General features: G+C 41.0%; 1 protein-coding gene across 3 annotated transcripts in view; it reads left to right on the forward strand.

Moving 5' to 3' along the window:
- Positions 1-20,631, forward strand: part of FAM110B (family with sequence similarity 110 member B) — a 142,628-nt gene that overhangs the window by 43,678 nt on the left and 78,319 nt on the right. For 2 of the 3 annotated variants that reach the window (XM_058528743.1, XM_058528740.1), the window contains exon 1: positions 13,903-13,972. The exons of the other annotated variant lie outside the window; for it this stretch is intronic. The gene's annotated coding sequence lies outside the window, so the exon portion shown is untranslated. Of the gene's footprint in view, positions 1-13,902; positions 13,973-20,631 lie in introns of those variants that run through there. 3 annotated transcript variants of the gene reach the window in all.

A 20,631-nucleotide genomic window follows, 5' to 3' on the forward strand; every position in this document is an offset into this window, starting at 1 on the left:
AATTGAACTGTGTACCGATCTGACTGTGCACTCTCTGTATTCAGGAGGCATAGATCTTGCATGTTTCGTGAACAGCTTTACTTTATGTGACACCCTTTAACGCATCGGACCCATTTTACACTGTGCCACTCTGCTACTTGGCCCCAAGCTCCATCTGACGGCCGTGTCTATTAGGTGATTACAGCAATTCAAGTCTTATCTATTGATTAAAATTCAGGGGCCACCTGTGCAAACCGTTGCAGTATGGGGCACAAACCAAGGAGTATTTTCATCTCATAAGACTAAATGAATGGAAAGGAAGACGTAAAACTGTCATTGTTCGCAGATGACATGATACTATATATGGAAAACCCTAAAGACCACCAAAAAACTATTAGAACTAATAAATAAATTCAGTAAAGTCGCAGGATACAAAATTAATATACAGAAATCTGTTGCATTTCTATACACTAATAACAGTCTATCAGAAAGAGAAATTAAGGAAACATTCCCATTTACAATTGCATCAAAAAGACTAAAATACGTAGGAATAAATTTAACCAAGGAGGTGAAAGACCTGTACTCTGAAAACTATAAGACATTGATGAAGGAAATTGAAGACGACACAAATAAATGGAAAGATATTCCATGCTCATGGGTTGGAAGATTTAATACTGTTAAAATGTCCATACTGCCCAAAGCAATCTACAGATTCAGGGCAATCCCTATCAAAATACCAATGGCATTTTTTCTCAGAACTAGAACAAATAATTCTAAAATTTGTATGGAACCACAAAAGACCCCGATTAGCCAAAGCAATTTGGAGAAAGAACAAAGCTTAAGGTATCATATTCCCTGATTTCAAACTATATTACAAAGCTATAGTAATCAAAATAGTATGGTACTGGCACAAAAAACAGACACATAGATCAGTGAAACAGAATAGAGAGCCCAGAAACAAACCCTCACTTATATGATCAATTAACCTATGACAGAGGAGGCAAGAATATACAGTGTGGAAAAGACCGTCTCTTCAATAAATGGTGTTGGGAAAACTGGACAGCTACGTGCAAAGGAATGAAACTGGACCACTGTCTTACACCATGTACAAAAATAAACTCAAAATAGATAAAAGACTTAAATGTAAGACCTGAAACCATAAAACTCCTGGAAGAAAACACAGGCAGTAAACTCTTGGACATCAGCCTTAGCAATATTTTTTTGGACCTGTCTCCTCAGGCAAGGCCAATAAAAGCAAAAATAAACAAATGGGACCACGTCAAACTAAAAGTCACTAAAGTCACGTCACTAAAAGGCAGTGAAGGAAACCATCGACAAAACAAAAAGGCAGCCTACTGAATGGGAGAAGATATTTGCAAATGATATATTTGATAAGGGGTTAATATCCAAAATATATAAAGGACTCATACAACTCAATAGCAAAAAAACCCAAACAGTCTGATTAAAATATGGGCAAAGAACTTGAAAAGACATTTTTCCAAAGACATGCAGATGGCCAACAGAAGCATGAAAAGATGCTCAACATCACTAATCATCAGGGAAATGCAAATCAAAACCACAGTGAGATACCACCTCACACCTGTCAGAATGGCTATTATCAAAAAGATAACAAAAATAACAGTGTTGGCGAGGATGTGGAGACAAGGGAACTGTTGTGCACCATTGGTGGGAATGTAAATTGGTGTGGCCACTGTGGAAAACACTATGGAGGGTCCTCAAAAAATTATGACTAGAACTACCATACGGTCCAGCAATTCCAATTCTGAATATTTACCTGAAGAAAACAATAGCACTGATTCAAAAAGATATATGCACCCGTATGTTCATTGCAACAGTATTTATAATAGCTGATATATGGAAGCAACCTGAGTATTCATCGATAGATGAATGGATAAAGAAGGTGTGGTATATGTATACAATGGAATATTAGCCATAAAAAAGAATGAAATCTTGCCATTTGCGACAACATGAATGGACCTAGAGGATCTTGTGCTGAGTGAAGTAAGTCAGAGAAAGACAAATACCAAATGGTTTCACTTGTATGTGGAATCTAAAAAACAAAACAAACAAGCAAACAAAACAAAACAGAAATAGACTCATAGATACAGAGAACAAACTGGTGGTTGCTAGGAGGGGACTGCTGGTGGTTAGGCAAAATAGGTGAAGAGATTAAGAGGTACAAAGTTCCTGACATAAAATAAGTAAGTCACAGGGATGTAATGTATGGCATAGGGAATATAGTCAATAATGCTGTAATAAGTTTGTATGATGACAGGTGGTAGCTAGACTTATCATGGCGATCACTTTGTAATATATATAAATGTTGAATCACTATATTGTGTGCCTGAAACTAACATAATATTGTGTGCCAACTATACTTCAATTACAAAAAAACTAAAAGATTTTTTTTTTTTTTTTGTGAGGAAGATCAGCCCTGAGCTAACATCCGTGCTAATCCTCCTCTCTTTTTACTGAGGAAGACCGGCTCTGAGCTAACATCTATTGCCAATCCTCCTCCATTTTTCCCCCCAAAGCCCCAGTAGATAGTTGTATGTCATAGTTGCACATCCTTCTAGTTGCTGTATGTGGGACGCGGCCTCAGCATGGCCAGAGACGCGGTGCGTCGGTGCGCGCCCGGGATCCGAACCCGGGCCGCCAGCAGCGGAGCGCGCGCACTCAACCGCTAAGCCACGGGGCCGGCCCTCCACTATAGACTTTAAAATAAAATCTTCATGATTCAGTCCTCTATGACTTCTGGATTCTCAGAAATCCTTTGTACATTTTGTGGCATTTCCTAAGAGTGTCCATTTCATACGTGAGGAAACTGAGGCACAGAAAAGTTGTAGGAGCCTGGGCATTAACTGTCAGGTATAAACTGAAGCCTCGTAATGCCATGTATTGTGTTCTTTCTATTACATTATGTATACCAAGAATCCTCATTCAGCACATGGTCAGCCATTGACAAGCCTAGATAACCAGAATGTCTTAGTACCATTTATACATTTATAATTTCTTCCTTGCTGGTTCATCTGTGGGAACCTCCTTAGAGCAGGGATTTGAAAAAGGAAATCTGTGTGCACTTCTTACCACGGATGAACACACATGTGTGTTCACAACATTTCTTAATTTTCAGCCTGTATCACCTGCTCACATTCACGTTTGTAAACAGAGTGATGGATGCCACTTCAGGCAACCAATAGTTGTGCAGTTTTAAATCTTACGTCTCCAGTTTAGACTAAATTGTGGCATTCTGCCAGATGATGGCCATAGGGTCACGAGTTAGTGTAGTGATGGTGGTCCAGTTGAATGTGGAATGCTTAGTGGTTTTACAAACGCTGGAGAGAATTTGCTTTATAGTACATAGGGCCTTAAGGCTTGAACCGGGGAGCCTGTGATGTAAGTGACAGGTTTCTAGAGCTGATGTTCGACCTCTGTGTTGTTAACACACTGCCAAAGCAGAAGAAAATTGGATGGAAGAGTTGTGAAGGGAAAATAATGGTGATGGTAGGGAGCACTTTCAAACAATACTTAAATAGTATTCCAGGAGTGAACCTAATTAGGTGGAAAGTGGAAACTCAGTAGATTTCTTTCCTGTGAAGACTGTGCAAGAGGAATGAGATGCTCTACATTTTTTGGAAGCAGTCAGTGACGTGAGCATCCTGCAGGATTTCAGATGGTGCAGTAATTCTTATTCCTTAGTCCAGGAGTTCCAGCCTCTCTGTAGGGAACAGGTCAGTATTAAGTCCTGGAGCGTTGACATCATGGTCTGTGTTTTGGAGGCTGCTTGTGGTGAGGCCTGAGGACCAGGGAGTGTATTCATAGACTGTAGCTGTAGCGGGGTGGACCTGGAAGCTGCCGTTTTCATTTCCTCCTCCCATCACCTCAGCGTCGTCCCTGGAGGCCACCCGGCCTGGGCTGTGGTTCCAGTCACTGAGGCACAGCCGTTGACCAGAGGCACCAGACACCTCATGGGATTGTCATTAATCCTCTTCCCTCTTCCCTTTCTCTCTTCTTTTTAAGCTGATAGTACCCGAGCAGTGATAGTTAATGTTGGAAGAGGTAATTTCTTATCAAACAGTAGTGGAGGAATTCTGTCTTGGTACGGTTTATACTTGTTTTGGTAAATGACTGCTCTCTTGTCAAACTTGAGAGGCTATTTAATGTGCATGATGAATATTGAGATTTCAGTGTTTTTAAAAATAGCTTCTTCACGTAGGAGGTTAGTGTGCTTGGCGACCAATTTGAGAATTTTGAAAAAAAAATTTAATGTCAAAGTAGGACTTAATTTAAACTTTAGCTTCTTTCTTTTAACTCTCTTTCAACTTCTCCAGAATGGTAATTAGCATAAAGGCTTAATAGATTCACATTCCCTGGGTTATATACTTGCTGTTGAAATTCAGAGCTGATTCTGAATACTTGGTTAATAATCCTGAACCCAGCCTGAGACTCTGGCGTGCTTACGCACAGTCCCTTATTCCACGGTCAGGCAGCAGTGAATTGTTAAGCACGGTATTTTGCAATGGTTTTTCTCTCACTTAGTCCCTTTCAGAAGCAGCTGCAAATTCTTTTCATGAAAATTATCTGTTCATGTTTTGAAGGTAAAAGTAGAAGCATTGAATGTTCCTTTAGTGCAGGTTTGATGGGGTGGTGCTGAAGGTTTTTTATTTTAAAAAGAATATTAACATTGATCTCACCATTGTTCCTACCCTGCCAAGCCCTGACACTCGCTCCCCCACAGTGGAGTTCCCACTCTACACCCCTCCTTTCCTCGCCACCTCACAACACATCTGTCTGTTCTGCTGTCCTGTCTGTGGTCATCCGTACCCTTCCTTTCCCTTCTACCTTCCCTTAGCTCTGCCTCTTTTTTATACTTTCTCTAAGATCTCCATCCTGATTTATAAACCAGGGACACTCTCATTCCATTTTTCCCTGACCTCAGGACCTTGTGACCTGCTGCTCCGTCTTCTGTTGTCCTCCTAGGTCAGAGTCTCTCATCTCCCCTCCTGCCCTCTTTGTCCATCCACTTCCTGTGACCTGAGTGTGTGCACCCACCAGGGCTCTGTCTCAGCCATTTTGTCATCCTTCACCCGGGAATCACACCTACACATGGTTGCAGCTGTGCTTCAGCTGTTCTCTCAACATTTGTGCCACTTTCTAGATCCACTTAATCGATATTCTGCTTCAAACTGAAATTCACAATGTCATGAACGGATCTCCTGATCTTCCTGCTAAACCACCCTCTCTCCTGGCCTTTCTCCTAGACTACCGCTGAGCTTCCCTTACTAAGGAACCATCTTTGAAGAACCTTGGAGAATCACTGAACTCCTGGTCATTCACTCATTATTTTTGTTCTTTGACTCTTTCCTATTTTTCCTTTCTTTCTTTCCAGAATGTTCCAGGTTAAGCCCTCATCTTCTTTTATCACATAGTATTGCTGAAACCACTTCTGATTGGTTTGTCTGTCCCTCAGATATTCCCATTTCAGTCTGCCTTGCATGTTGCATATAGGTGGGTCATGATAAATTACTATCTTCATGTCACCTTCATTCTTAAAAACTTTTTACTAACTCCCATAGACTCTGGGGATAAAGGTACAGGTGTGGTCGGCTGGGCACTCACCTTCACTGTAGTGCATTCTAACTTACCTCCCCAGCCATTACTTCCTTGCAACCCTTCTCAGCTAGACTGATCTGCTCAAGATCTTCAGTGCTTTTTGCCAACCCTGTTCTTTTCCTTTGCGCACACCATTACTTAAATCCCTGCCCCCTTTCTCACTTAGCCGAGTAATGGTAACACATGCCATTTACCATGTCCTGTGTGCCTGGCAGATGCTAAAGAGCACAGTACATTTATGTTACTTAATCCTCGTAACGACCCTATAACATTGGTACTATTATATTATTATTCTTATATTGTTGTTCTCCCCATACTTGCTTCATAAGGTTCTAGTGAGAATGTGCAGTGCTAGGCCCATAGTGCACTTCACACATGCTGTCATTGTCCTTACCATTATTCCCCTTTGGCAGGTGAGGACGTCCCTGAGATGCAGATGTGCAGGCCACACCAGCAGTACGTGCGGGAGCTGGGGTGGGCACCGGCATGTGGACGGTAGACTCCAGGCTCCTCCGTGCTGTGCTGGGGACCCACTAAGTGTGGCTCTAAGTGCCTTCTTTGGTTCTTATTAGCAAATAGGCTGCTAGTTTTTAGACTTTTGTTCTTACTTAGGAATAACTGGTAACTCATTAGTAACTGAGTTAAAAGAACTGAATCTTTTAGGAATAAAATTTGGCATTCGTAAACTGAAGAGCCCCTGTTTCTGAATAAAGTGAGTGCTCCACTCAGCTTTCCTGGGTCCCCTGTGCGACGTCAAGCTACGGAGCAGCTGGGGGAATGTGTTCCAAAGTGGGATGCGGGCCTTTTGGGACAGAGCCCCTCAGCAGGGATCACCTGCTCCTCTTTTGTTAGGTCATGTGTTTGCAGAATGATGGCGCTGCACGGTATTCGTCCAAGGTGCCGAGCTCTCCTGTTCTCCGTGTGGTGCGAAGAGGGGAGGTCCGCCTCCTCCCTTTCTCAAGTGGGCCTTGGTAAGAAAAACTGAAGACTCGTCTCACGCCTCCTTTAAAGACAAAACTCCAGCTTGAACTGGTAGCATTTGTTGTTTTAAGATCTCATAGTTAGTTTTGAATTATCAATGAAAATTCTTTTTTATTGTTTTGTTTTTAATGGTGGTAGAAAACACGTAATATAAAGTTTACCATCTTAATTACTGAGTGTAAAGTTCTCAGTGTGTTTTGTTATTGTTTTATATTATTACTTTTTAATTTTTTGTGTGTTTATTAGCAACATCTGTACAGCTGATGTGTAAACGACTTAAGGGCTCGGGTCAGGTAGTGTCCATTTCACTATGTTCAGTCAGTGCCTTCGTTACCTGCCTGTTATTTCTGAGCACTATGTTTTGCGTCTCAACTTTGTCTCGCACACAGCAGATGTTAAATCTGACGACTGAGTGTAAGACATTTCTTTTAGGAATAATTTTTAGTGGTGGAATTTGAAAACAGCTTGTTTGAAGAGTCACGGCTCATCCTTTTAAAAATAAATGCCAAATAAGACAAGCATTATCACGGGGAAATTTCTCATTTAAGGAAAACCATTGTAGAGTGATGAGGATTAAGATTTTCATTTGCTCGCAGCAGGACTGGTAAAGATGCTATGTGTGTGTGTATGTGTGCGTGTGTATGTTCTTAAACTATAATGTTAAATATTTTCTATTTTAATCACTCCATGTCTCCAAGAATACAGTTACAGCCGTGCATCACTTAACGACAGGGTATGTTCTGAGAAATGCATTGTTAGGTGATTTCGTCGTCGTGTGAACATCACAGTGTACTTACACAAACCTAGATGGTATAGCCTGCTGCACACCTAGGCTGTGTGGTACTCATCTTATGGGACCACCGTCGTATATGCGGTCTGTCATTGATGGAAACGGTATGCGATGCATGACTGTATGATTTCACATTGCTGGGTCAGCAAGAAAAGGTTAGTGTGTTTGATTTAGGTCCCAAACTCCCATACACTCTGTTCTGTGTCTGAGGAGTCAGTTTGGTTTTAATACAACTTTCTATTTGGGGAATTTTAGAAGTTAGTGAACAAAGTAGTGTTTCCTTCCCATGGTTGGGCAGAACTTGCTTGTGCTCACTGTTGTATTAGAGATGTGCAAACTTAATTGTGGCAGATTAAGAACTGTCAACTGCCTTTCATGTTTAAACACACTGCAATGGATAGAGGTATTTCATGAAAAGCTAGTTTTCTTTGATAAAAAAAGTAGTTGGTCACAGTCCTCAGGCACATGACAAATGTCAGACGGCCCTTAATTAGGTCAGATGTTTCTGTTTAACTCGTAATAGTCTTGGATGGGTGGAGGGCGGGAGAGAGACACTTTCTTAATTGATCGCCCACCACCATCACACCAAACATGACATAATTCCTGGGCTACACTGTGTCTTACACGATATGCATACCACTAACATTATACTGATTGAAATTGCTTGTTTCAATTCTCAGTAGACTTATTTTTCTCTCACTAGACTGTGGGGGACTGGAAATGGGGGGCTGACTTATTTATCTATGTTTTTTAGTCCCTAGCATGGAGTAGAAATGAAACAAGTGTCTATAAATTGAAATAACAGCAGGATTGCTTATAAAAGCAAAATGAGATGCAGAATACTTATATTTTAGTAATTAATGTTTGCTCTTAAGAAAAGCAGTGGGTAAACATCCTCTAATATTTACTTTTTATTGTAATAATATGTGGATAGCATGTTTTTCTTAGCATTCCCTGGAACTACTCAATAAGCACTTACAAAGGATACTGTATATAGTAGATAATCAATTGCTATTTTGATGAATAAAAGGTGAATGCTTTTCCTAATATATGTCATAGAAACCTAAATACATTATAATGTTGATGTTGCTATTATTGATGTTACCAGTAATAAAATATCATGGAAGGGCCGATTGCTATTTTGACATCTCTGAAAAATATTGCTTACACGTAATGATCTTTAGAATAGTCACTATCATTAAAGATTTGTATGTTCTGCTTGTTCCCGGATTTCATGGTGTTGTGAGAAGGATAGAGATTTCCTTGGAGGCCTCTCATACTTTTCTTTCTTTTTCACTTGTTGGAACAGGCAGAGGCTAGGCTTCGAGGAAAGCATGTTAGTTTTCTATTGCTGCGTATCAAATTTCCACAAACAACAGCCATTTCTTAGCTCACGGTTCTGAGGGTCACAAGTCTGTCATGGTTCAGCTGGGTGCTCTGCTCAGGGTCTCACACTCAAGGTGTTGGCCAGACGGCATTCTAGGTTGAGGCTTTGGGGAAAAGCCTTTTTCTAGGCTCATTCAGGTTTTTGGCAGGACTGAGGTCCTTGTTTCTTGGCTGTCAGCCAAGGGCTGCCATCAGTTCCTAGAAGTTTCTAGAAGCCACTCACAGTTCCTTGCCCTAGGCCTTTTCACGTGCCTTCTCACAGGTTCTCTTGCAACATTGCAGGAGGATCCCTTGTCGAATCCCCCTCACTTCTAATCTCCTTGGTTTCTCTTCTGTGACCAGCCAGAGAAGACTCTCTGCTTTTAAAGGATTCATGAGATTAGGCTAGGCCCTTCTGGATAATCTCCTTATCTTAAGGTTAATGTGCCATATAACATACCTAATCACAGGAGTGAAATCCATTATATTCACTGTCCTGGCGTGTACACCAGAGGGGTGGGATTTCCTGGAGTTCATGTTAGAATTCTGCTTCCACAGAAAGTTCAGTCAAGATGCCCAGTAAATGCCAAATTTACCCCTGTGCTTATAATACTTTACTTTCAGATGCTGAAGACCATGTTTTATGGACTTGCTTCTTTCTTAACCTCACGTATTTCTAAGGGAAAGAGAAACAGTCTGTCCTTCATATAAAGAGGTGTTTTTACAGTCAGTAGGGCTTAGGGTTTGATGTGTATGATTTTCAGTCATGGATCTGTATGCCATTCGCCCCAGGGCCTGGCCGGATGAGGACCTGGTCAAGTGTGCACAGTCTTGCCGTTAACAAAGAAACCAAACTGACCCAGGTTAAGGGCTTAATCCAGGTTAAGAACTTGACAAGTGAGGCCATAGCGAGGGCTATGAACTTGACAAGCTAGGCCATAGGGAGCTGCCCTGAGTTCATGACCACAGGAGTAACTTGCCAGAATCACTCTTTTTGGCAGATAAACCTGGAAACTGTGTATATGGTTAGAGGGGAGAAGCCAGAAGCAGAAACCAGCCAGGAATTCAAAAGTGATTGCTCATTTATCAGTGGCAAGGGAGATTTAGAAATTTATTATGTTCCTTGAATTATATTAATAGTAGTAGTGCTAGTAAAATAAACAGGAGTGGGGAAGCTTGAAGAAGATGAAAGAGAAAATTGGGCTGCATTTTATGACCTGTGATCGCCTGAGGAGCGTTTGGTTACTTTTAGTGGAGACCATGTGCGAGTGGTTTTTAGGCTGCATGTCAGGTAAATCATTAATTTGTTATAGAACTTGGCAATTGCAGTGGTTTATGAGTATTGTTGTAAGTGCATATACTTTTTTTTTTTAATCACATAAGAAACATTGCTAACCAGAGGCGCATGGGGTAAAATGGATACACAGTGTGTGCTTTACATGGACTTGCGTTGCACGTTTATAGCCTCTGGCCTTGCCTGTTCCCCTACCTCTTTCAAAAAGCCCCATTCCTTTAAATGAGATGGATAATGGATCTGTAACGTACGGTACTCTAGTGATAGGATGTTCATTGCTTCTGAATACCATACCTCTTTTTTCTCTCTTTGTTTAAATCACCCACCTAGTCACATACACGTGGTTTCCTTGGAGTCAGCCTTCAAAGAGAGTTTGGCTTTTACTTTCTATTCCCTCCACTGTTTGACTGAAGAGTTTTTAAGATAAAAACAACAAACAGAGCCAGCCCTGATGGCCTAGTGGTTAAGTTTGGTGTGCTGTGCTTCGGTGCCTGGGTTCGGTTCCTGGGCGCAGAACCACACCGCCCGTCTGTCAGTAGCTATGCTGTGGTGGCAGCTCACATAGAAGAACCAGAGGAAGGTACAACTATACACAACTATGTACTGGGGCTTTGTGGGGGAAGAAAAGAGGAAAAAAGGAGGAAGATTGGCAACACATGTTAGCTTAGGGTGAATCTTCCCCTGGAAAAAAAAACAGAAAGCATAGAAGTCATATCTGGGCCTGGGAACCAGACAGTGAACATCTCTGTTTTCACATAAGTATAAAATGCTGGTTTTGCAAATATGGATTGTGGAGTTCTCACCGCAAAGTTGGCTGATAACACTGTAAATAAACTAAAACTATATAGCTTTGTTTAATAACGTTGAGCTTCGTCTTTTGTGACTAAACAAAGTTCTGATGCAATGCAGTGACAGTCGAAAGAGGGCATAGAAATCTGCAGCTTGGCCATACAATGGGGAGTGTTGAGATGCTGACGTTTTTAAAGCAAACCATATGGTAAATCATTTATTCAGTCAGTAAATACTTATCAGTAACCTGCTTCCAGCCAGGCACTGTTCTTCCACAGGCGGGGGATATGGCAATAAACAAAAACACAGTAAATTCTGCCCTCCTGAGGCTTATATTTCAGCGAGGTGGAGCAGACGTATGGAAGATAAGTGTATAAAATATATTTGGTATTTCAGATGGTAAAAAGTACTATAGAGGAAAATAAAGCAGAGATAGGGATTGATGTGTGATGTGGGAGTGAGGTGGTGGGAGCACTTTGGAGAGCGTGGTAGGTGGCGTTTGAGGTGACCCTTGTGTTGGGTGGTGGGACTGACTCAGTGAAGGTGATTGTCCGGTTCGTTACGTAAGGCTCGGTCTCAGCACACCGGAGTGGAGATTCTCCTGCTGGCCTTAGAGAGGGGAATGGTGAGGGGGCCACGTGGAAAAGACGTGAGCAGCCTCTAGGAGGTGAGAATGGCCCCCCTCATAGCCAGCAGGGAAACTGGGGCCCCAGTCCTCCAGCCCCAAGGAACTGAATTCAGCCAGCAGCCAGAGGGAGCAGCCCGTGAGGCAGAGGCGGCCTGGCAGTGCGGCCGGAGCGGCCAGGAGAGCAGTGTCTCTGCAGCGGAGGGGTGTCCTGCTGTCGGAACTGCGCTCAGAGTTTACCTGGAGCCAGAGTGCAAGGGGCTGTAGGGCTGTTGTTAGGGTTTTGGCTTTTGCCCTGAAGGCGATGGGAAGTCACAAGAGGGTTTTGGACGGAGGAGTGACTTGGTCTGACCTTCGTCTTCACGGGGTCTCTGTGGCTGCTATGCTGAGACTGGACGAGACCAGTAGGATGGTTGCAGTAATTCAGAGCACAAGTGTAGCAGCTTGGGCTGGGCTGGAGCTGCGTAGGTGGTGAGGAATGGTCAGGTTCTGGAAATGTTTTGAAAATTGAGTGTATAGGATTTAATGACAGCTTGGGTGTATGGAGTGATAGAAAGAGGAACATAAAGGCTGACTCCAGGGTTCCTGGCCAAAGCCCCCGGAAGAAGGATCCTGCCATTAACTGGCAGAGGAGAGTGTGGTGGGGACAGGCTTGGGAGGGGGTTCAGCAGCTCAGTTTTGGACTCTTTATGTTTGAGCTGCTGATGACATGCAAATGGAAACGTTGAGTTGGCATAGACTATGCCGGTCTGGAGGTCAGGGGAGAGGATGGACTGGAGATGTACCTGTGGGAGTCATTAGCACGTACATGGGAGCTGGAGCCATGGGGTCCCTGAGACACTCTCTCTAGAGAGGCAAGAGGAGGGCTGAAGACCTGTTTTTTTGAAACTGGTGCAGTAAGATATTTTCAATTATTTTATCTCAGTGATTTTCATGTTTTATTATAAGCTTTTCTTCAGTATTTGGCCTGACTTAAAATGTTTTTCTGCTTTTCTCTGGAACTTCAGTCCACTTTTAAAGTTTTTTTGTTTGCTTTCAATATATATTGTATATATATTCCTGGTGGGTGGGGGAGTGAAGTTAGATATGAAACCTTGTTGCCACTTCCTGATAGGAAGGTTCTAGCACCAACCAGGAGCAGTCTATACCTGGTGGGCCAGATCCCTTCTTCTTGAGGGCAAATAGAGGCATAAGTCTAAAGTCTCCTTCCAACCGCAGCCGAACAAGAGCAAGCAGAGTATTTCTGCCTCACGCTGGTCCTCCGCTGCATTGCCGAAGAATCGATAGACAATCCATGTGGTTTTCAAAACAGGGTTTGCAGAAAACCCTTTGCTATCTGGGTATAGTTTGCTATGTTACTTCAATTAAACACAACTAAACAAAGATAACATAAGAACGGGAGGGTACTCTGAAGACTTAGTAGATAGGGAAAGATTGAGACTGCAAAGAGCAGAGCAGTTGAGAGGAGGTGAGAGAATGGTCTCTGGACCCTTTGTCATCTGCATTTCCCGAGGGCCTTGGGTCCAGTGTATTGGTAGCTGGAGTTGTCAGAGTTGATGGTGGGAGGGGGGAGAACCATGTCCCTCAAAAGCGGAAGACCTCTACCTGTGGATACACTGTTTTTATATAAGTAATCCCTTTAGTTCATACATTTCTTTTTCAGGCTAGTGGCGTATTTATTCATATATCTGAAAAATTAAAAATTATTTCATAGCACTTTCTCAGTCCTTCCTTTTTTCCTTTCTTCCTCCATTTTTCTATGCCATATTATCAGATGGGCTATTTAATCTAGTATTGAATTGCTACATTCTCAAACTAGTGCCTTTTAAAAAAAGAATCACACAAATGGTGATACAAAATCTTTGGAAACTGAGATAGTTATTCATACCCTCTCTTGCTCCAAAATGGACTCCAGCAGCAGACTTCGAGAGTTTGGGTTTCGAGTAGTTTGCTTTCTGTAATAAGGGCACCAGCCCAAAGCAGCCATGCTGGCCTTGTCACCGGGACAGTGAGCAGCGGGGTCAGGGAGCAGCCATGTTTTACTCTATGCGCCCTGATTTTCGATGCTAGAAGTACAGCGTTAACTCTCCACTCCGCCCGCCGCCGTGAGTGTTTGCTCAGACCGGTATGCACAGGTGAGGATGTTGTGTTAACCGACCTCATTTGAATAGGTTCATTCTTCTCCCACCTTGCTATGCATCTTTTTTGTCTTTTTTTTTCTCATTTGGGGTTATGTTTCTTTTTGGCATTTAGATAATCACCATTCCTGATCTCAAGATTTTAATTAATTTTCCTTAAACCTGTGGACACACATTCTTTTGTGTCTGTTGATAAGGATACATCATGCTTCTCTCTACTTCCTAGTGTTTTGTGTGTTTTTCAAAGCCTGGCATTCTCAGTGCCCTTTTGAAGTTGAGTGAATTAATTGTGCTCTTAAGTGACAGAAGTGACTTTTTTCTTTTTAAGGTGCCTTGGTCTGTCGAGATCCAATCCCAGTCAAATGAAGCCTTCCCTTGTAAGTATAACACTTCCGTTAGCCATCTCTAGTGACTCGTAGGACATGCTCTGTTTCCAGCTCTGATCAGCATTAACACCTGTTAATGTGCTATGTGCAAGAAAGGATGAACACCCTCAAATCTTATGTTTCATGTTAAAAATTAGCAACTTCCAGAAACTCAAGAAACATTTGCCACATCTAACATTATACAATTGGATACAAGGAGTTGCTTATTTATAGTTATTTTTGCTTAGAAGTTTCAGTTTCCAGTATATCATTAGAGACCATCTTCCACAGTTTTAGTCTAGTGTAGATCAGAGGTTGACAAAGGATGGTCTATGGGCCAGATCCAGCCCACTGTCAGTTTTTGTAAATAAAGTTTTATTGGAACACAGCCATGATCATTTATGTGTTGACTTTGGCTGTTTCATGCTATAGTGGCGGAGCTGAGAAGTCATGACAGAGACTGTGTGACCTGCAAAGCCTAAAATATTCACTATCTGGCTCTTTACCAAAAAGTTTACCAACTTACAGTCTAAAATATATAACTTGCTTAAACTAAAAATTTTCAGTCATAAAGTAATTTTGGAATCATTGATGCCTCTAGCTTTTTGGAGTTGTCAGGATGAGTCTATTGAGAATATAACCAATGGTTTAAAATAAAAAAAATTAAATGTTTAGCTTTCTAGTACCATTTCTACAGAGTATCAAATTTATTTAACTTAAGAAGCATAATGTGTGGAAATGTAAAATAAAAAGCATCAAGTCACACTAAAAGAGAACACTGACATTTCTACGTAAACCTAAGTATTAAGTTGCATTTTCATAGGGCTTGATAACATTGAAAAGTAAAATCTTTGTGAAGGAATAATTCACACGTCTCCTGAGGTCTCCCTTGTAAATCGTCCAAGATGACATGTTTATAGCCCAAAGTGAAGGCTGAATCTGCCTTGACTAAAATCAAATGAGACCTTAGTTTGCTTAGGTTCCTGTGTTGTGTGTGTCTCTGTGAAGATTTCGATGCTTTTCTGATAGGTTAATTAAATTTTCCTACTCATGCATAGTTTATTTGAACTGCTGTTCCATTTTCCATAGGCTTTTGGTTGCTACTCTGTGTTCCAGTATGATAAGGACAGATCTCCTTTCTCCCAGCGCTTTTTCCATCCTCATCCTCCGTGTAATTGCAGGGTGTTGTCATGCAGCCTGGACCCCGAGAGAATGTTCTCTCCATGGCTGTCTTGTGCTTTGGGGGTGAAGGCAGAACACTAGGCTCAAAGTGGAGAAGCCTGCTCTCAGTGGGAATGGTCTGCCTTTCTTTCCTGTCCAGCATTGGTAAATGAGGGCAACCGAGGGACTGTGTTAAATGCTGCAGAATGTGATTACTGCTTGATTTATAGCCACATTCACACCGTGGCCAGGGGTGAGTTCACTGCTATGAAAACACTCAGCTAGTCGTGGGCCCCTGGAGGGCTCTGCTCCCCTCTGCTGGCCCCTGCAGTCGGTCGCTGCTGAATGCAACGTTTTTGGCAAGGCTGCTCTTCTCCATTTCCTGGATATTGGGAAATTAGACCGTAGTTTATTTTCCTAAGGACTATAACTGGAGGCTCTGCCCTTTCAATTGTTCCTGTTTCTTGTACTGTTGTGAATCAAGCTTGAGGATCCAAATTCTTCAAAACAGACTGTCAGAAATCGAGAGTCCCTCTTTTCTGACCCTCCCGCTCACTTCCCAATCATGTTTTAAAGCCCCTGGGAAAGCTTGGAAGCTCAGAAGCAATAATGCAGCTTTATGGTTCAAACGCACATGTTGGGGTCGACTGGCAGCACCCCCGGATTCCATCAGTCACTGGCTGTAGCCTCGAGAAGGTTCCTGACCTCTCTCCGTTTTCTGCACTGTAAAATGGTGGCAGTAGTATCTTCGTCATAGAATTGTTGCAGGGATTAAATGGTTAATGTGTTTTAGCGTGGGGCCAGGCTCGTAGAAGATGTTCAGTGAAGGTTAGCTGTTCCTGGGCCGCAGCTGAGGGAAAGACTCACCTCAGGCTTGTGTTGCTTCTGCTCTCTCCATTCCCTCCCTCAGAGGTGGCTGCCAGACTGTATTGCTTTGCATTGTCATATGTAGTGTCATTGGGAACGGTTTGCCCCCTGGGGACAGGTATTTGATCACTGGTATGTTTTAGAATTGTTTGCATGTGGCTTTATTATTGTTTTTTTAAATTCCCTACAGAGAAAACACCCCCCTTATTAGCTGCAGGCCGCCAGCTCCCACCTCCCCTCCCCTTTTGAAGCTATGAAATAGCTTTTTTTTTTTTTTTTTTTTTTTTGCTGAGGAAGATTTGCCCTGAGCTAACATCTGTTGCCAGTCTTCCTCTATTTTATATGTGAGCCGCCGTCACAGCATGGCCACTGACAGATGAGTGTTGTAGGTCCGCGCCTGGGAATTGAACCCTGGGCCGCCGAAGCAGAGTGCACCAAACTTAACCACCGTGCCACTGGGGCTGACCCTGAAATAGCTATTTTTATTTAAGAAGAAGCTGAGACTTAAAGAAATGAAGTAATTTGACCTAAATTTATATAACTAATAAGGAACAGAACAGATATTCAAAACCAAGAATGTTCTTAAAGCTTCCTTTGACCTCAAGATGTTTAGCTGTATGTTTTTAAGAGTAATACACAAGTCAGTCAGAAAAAAAGGTAAGTGTATATATTATATTCATATAAAATACCTATTAATTTCCTCCAGAAAACTGCTTTACTATAAACATGAGACAAATAAAAGAAAAATTGGTCAAGTAAAAGCTGAAGAAGCAAAAATAACTTAAAAGAAAGGTTTTAAATGGGTATTAATGGTGGTTAACTGTTTAAAATAAGCTTTCCGAGGGCCTACAAATAGAAAAATTATTCTCAGGTCCTAATAAACTAGTCTCGATATAAAGGCACAATATAACATTCAAATGAGTAAACATAAATGTCATAAATTCATATGGAATTGAGTCATCATTTTTCTTTATATATACATGGCATACGACATATAAATAAGAGATTGAAAGGTTCAGAAGAATTCAAAATAAAAATAATTTTGTTAGGATGTCAAATCAGTAATAAAACCTTTTTAAAAACGTTGTAGTAAGACTATATTGGTAGTATTGGTTTTTTAATACAATATGTGGTTTTTTTGAGGTAAAATTTACAGATCTTAGGTGTATGGTTTGATAAGTTCTAACAAATATATACACTCATGGTACCACCCTAATTTCCCTCACCCCAGCAGATTCTCTCATGGCACTTTCTAGTCAGTTTCTCCTTTTCCACCCCCGAGAAGAAATCATTGTTCTGATTTCTATCACCGTAAGTTAGTTTTATCTGTTTTTAAATTTATACAAATGGAGTGATACAGTAAATACCCTTTGTGCTGGTTCCTTCCCTTCCGTGTCATGTCTTCAAGGTTCATGCTTGTTGTTGTATCAGTAGCTCGGTCCTTTTATTGCTGAGTAGTATTCCATTGTGTGCCTATACTGCAGTTTGCTTGTCAGTTCTTCTGTTAATGGATATTGGATTGTTTCCAGTTGTGCATTTTGAATAAAGTTGCTGTACACATCGTTGAACAAGTCCTTTTGTGGACATGTGTTTTCCTTTATCTTGGATGATACTGTCCCCTGGGTGGAATTGCTGGGTCACAGGGTAAGTGTTTGATTAACTTCAGACTTTCCCATCAACAGAGTGTGCGAGTTCCCGTTGTTCCACATCCTCGCCAACATTTGTATTGTCTTTTTATTTTTAGTGATTTGAGGGCTATGCAATAATGTTTTGTTGTGGTTTTAATTTGTATTTCCCTCATGACTAATGTCCGTGAGTACCTTTTCATGCACTCATAGGTGTTTCATATTTTCTTTTGTGATGTGTCTATTCCAGTCTGTGGCCCTTTCTTTAAGTTGAACTGTTTGTCTTTTTGTTATTGATTTGTAGTTCTTTATTTTTTCTGGCTAAAAGTCCTTTTTCAGATATATGTATTGGGTATATTTTCTCCCATTTAGTAGTTTGCCTTTCCGTTTTCTTAACAGTGTTATTTGATGAGCAGAAGCTTTTAAATCTTTTAAAGGTTAATTTGTCAATTTTCTTTTACATTGTGTTTTTTGTTAGCAAATTAGGAAATTTTTACCTACTCCAAAGTTGCAAAAATATTCTATTTTTTTCTAGAAGCTTCATAGTTTCAGTTTTAAACTTTTACACCTATGTTCTACCTCAGGTTGATATTTTTGGTGTGAGGTAGGGGTGAAAGTTTACTATTTTCCAAATGGATATCCAATTTTTCCATCATCATTTGTTGAAAATTCTTTTCATTCTCCGTTGAATTGTCTGAGTTCCTTTGTCAAAAATCAGTTGTATATTTGTGAATCTATTTCTGGACTCCCTTCTGCTTCATTGACCTAATTCTTTATTCTTATCAACACCACAGTGTTGGGATTTTAGCATCTTTCCGGAACAGCTTCCTGTCCTTCTCTGGGAGGAGGATACTTTCTCATCAGTGGGAACACAGAGGAACTGCCATCTAGGTTCCTCACAGGGGTTCACAATTCCACGAAATGGGAAACGTCACTCATCCATGATTCTGACATGGAGTTTTGCAGGTGGAGTGTGTTCTGCAGTTGGATGACTGCAGTGTGTTCAGATATGAGAAATTTGGTGTAATGTAGTCCATTTCACTGCGATTTAGGTCAGAGAATAATGCTGAAAAGAAATATGTATGAAGGCATGAGTGAGCACAGACTACAGAGCAGCCCCAAACTAGTAAATCAAAAAGAAAGATAAGTTAACTGAAATTTCAGTTAATCTCACACTGAGACCAACCAATGTTGAAAATCACAATGTTTTAGTATTGTGTTTTCTTGGTTGCCAATGAAGTATTTTTTTTTCCTTTAAAATACATTCTCCCCAAAGATACACAGCATCAGCATCTTTTGGAAGGACAGAAATTGTTATTTTTCAAAAAGAAAAAAAGTAGAAGAAATTCTGTGTAAGTTCCCTTGTTGAAAATGAGGAAATTTTAAGAAAAGTAGCAATTACAAATCAGAAAAGATCTTTCTTCTCTGTCCTTCCTCCCTTGGCCTGTCCCAGGCTGGAGTTGGGGGCAGGAGGCCCTGCCCATTTATGCAGGACGTAGGCTCTCTCACCCGGGGCTTCTCAAGGAGTTGGAGTATTCATTCTCATCAACTGGACCACTCATTACTACCTATGGAGGAGCAAGGCCTGCAAGAATTCCTATTTACTTCACCTAGAGAAGCCAGGATGCACTGTTTTGTGTGGATGAGCTGCACTCATTGTAGACAAAATAAAATTAACTAAGAACCCTCCTCTTTCTCCCCTCCTCCCTGCCCCCAGGATAACAGAAGACTAGGTACCATTTTTTAAGGGCTGTCACTGATTCACATCACATATTCAAATTGTTTTTGTTCTTAAACAACAGTAAAAACAAATATGAAGATAATGCTTACTCTTTGGGGGAAGATGATTAAAACTAAAATCTTCTTTAGTCTGTAAAAGGTACAGAATACCATCAAGATCAGGTCGATGCCCTCTGGACTCCTGTAGTTCTTTTCCACTAATCTTTAGGTGCTTTATGCCATTTATTCCTCATACAGAACATTTCCACGATGTTCATTTATAGGCCTTCTGTATAATTTAGCACACACACCACTTGTGTAGGCTTGACTCGGCCTTCATGATAAAAACACCCGTCTTGTTGCTGTTTCATGTAAGAGGAGGTTAAGCTGCCCTCTTCATTAGAAGACCTGCCTGCAGTGGAATTACAATAGCTTCTCCCTGGATGGGAGCACTGACTTGGCAAAGAGCATGAGCAGTCATTCAAGAAGAATGTAATGGAATCTTTGAAATTTAAATTAGCTTGTAATCTGACTTTGGAAATAAAGTCAAAGAGAAACCTAAGAAAATTTCCTTAAGGTGAATTAATGTCCTTCAAATCACTTGCAGTTTCAAAGCTAATAACATGCATACGATAAAAGTAATATGCCATGAAGCTTATCTTTTCCATGGGCTTGTTCTCTCTGATACACTGATACTAGGCTTAGAAAAGGTGCCCTACATAGAGAGAACCCACATCTGCAGAAATGCCTTGCAAATATCACCAGAGAGTTACAGACTGTTCCGGTAAGGTTTGGAGGAATAACTTTTTCCTTTATTGTGTCCATGAAGCATAAGTTGTTAACCCAAGCAAGAACCTCAAGTAAGTGACACAGATTTTCGTCTTTATTTAGAAACTATTCAGTTGTTCATATTTTCAAAGGATTCTTTCTCTTTAAATAACTCTTCCTCATTCTTAAAAGACATAATATGTTTTCTGTTACGGTGACTGAATGGTCAGCGTTTCAGGACAATAACACTAGTTAAATGAAAAAGGTCCCACAATTACCGTCACTGCCTTTCACAGGATTACGTAATGAAAAATTATTTCTTTGCTGTAAAAGAAAACATAGAAAAGGATCTCTACATATGAAAATAGGAACAGGAGAAATATAGGGAATCTAGACACAAAGCTAGTCACCATTTATGGAAAATGTAATGTTCAAAAAAGAAATTGGGGGGTGAGTATTTTCAGTAGGAAAAAAAGTCTTGGCTTTATAGACAATTACACACTTAACCTTATAGATGGAATAGAGCTAACT

Source organism: Diceros bicornis, chromosome 33 (assembly GCF_020826845.1).
Source record: "Diceros bicornis minor isolate mBicDic1 chromosome 33, mDicBic1.mat.cur, whole genome shotgun sequence".
Lineage (NCBI taxonomy): Eukaryota > Metazoa > Chordata > Mammalia > Perissodactyla > Rhinocerotidae > Diceros > Diceros bicornis.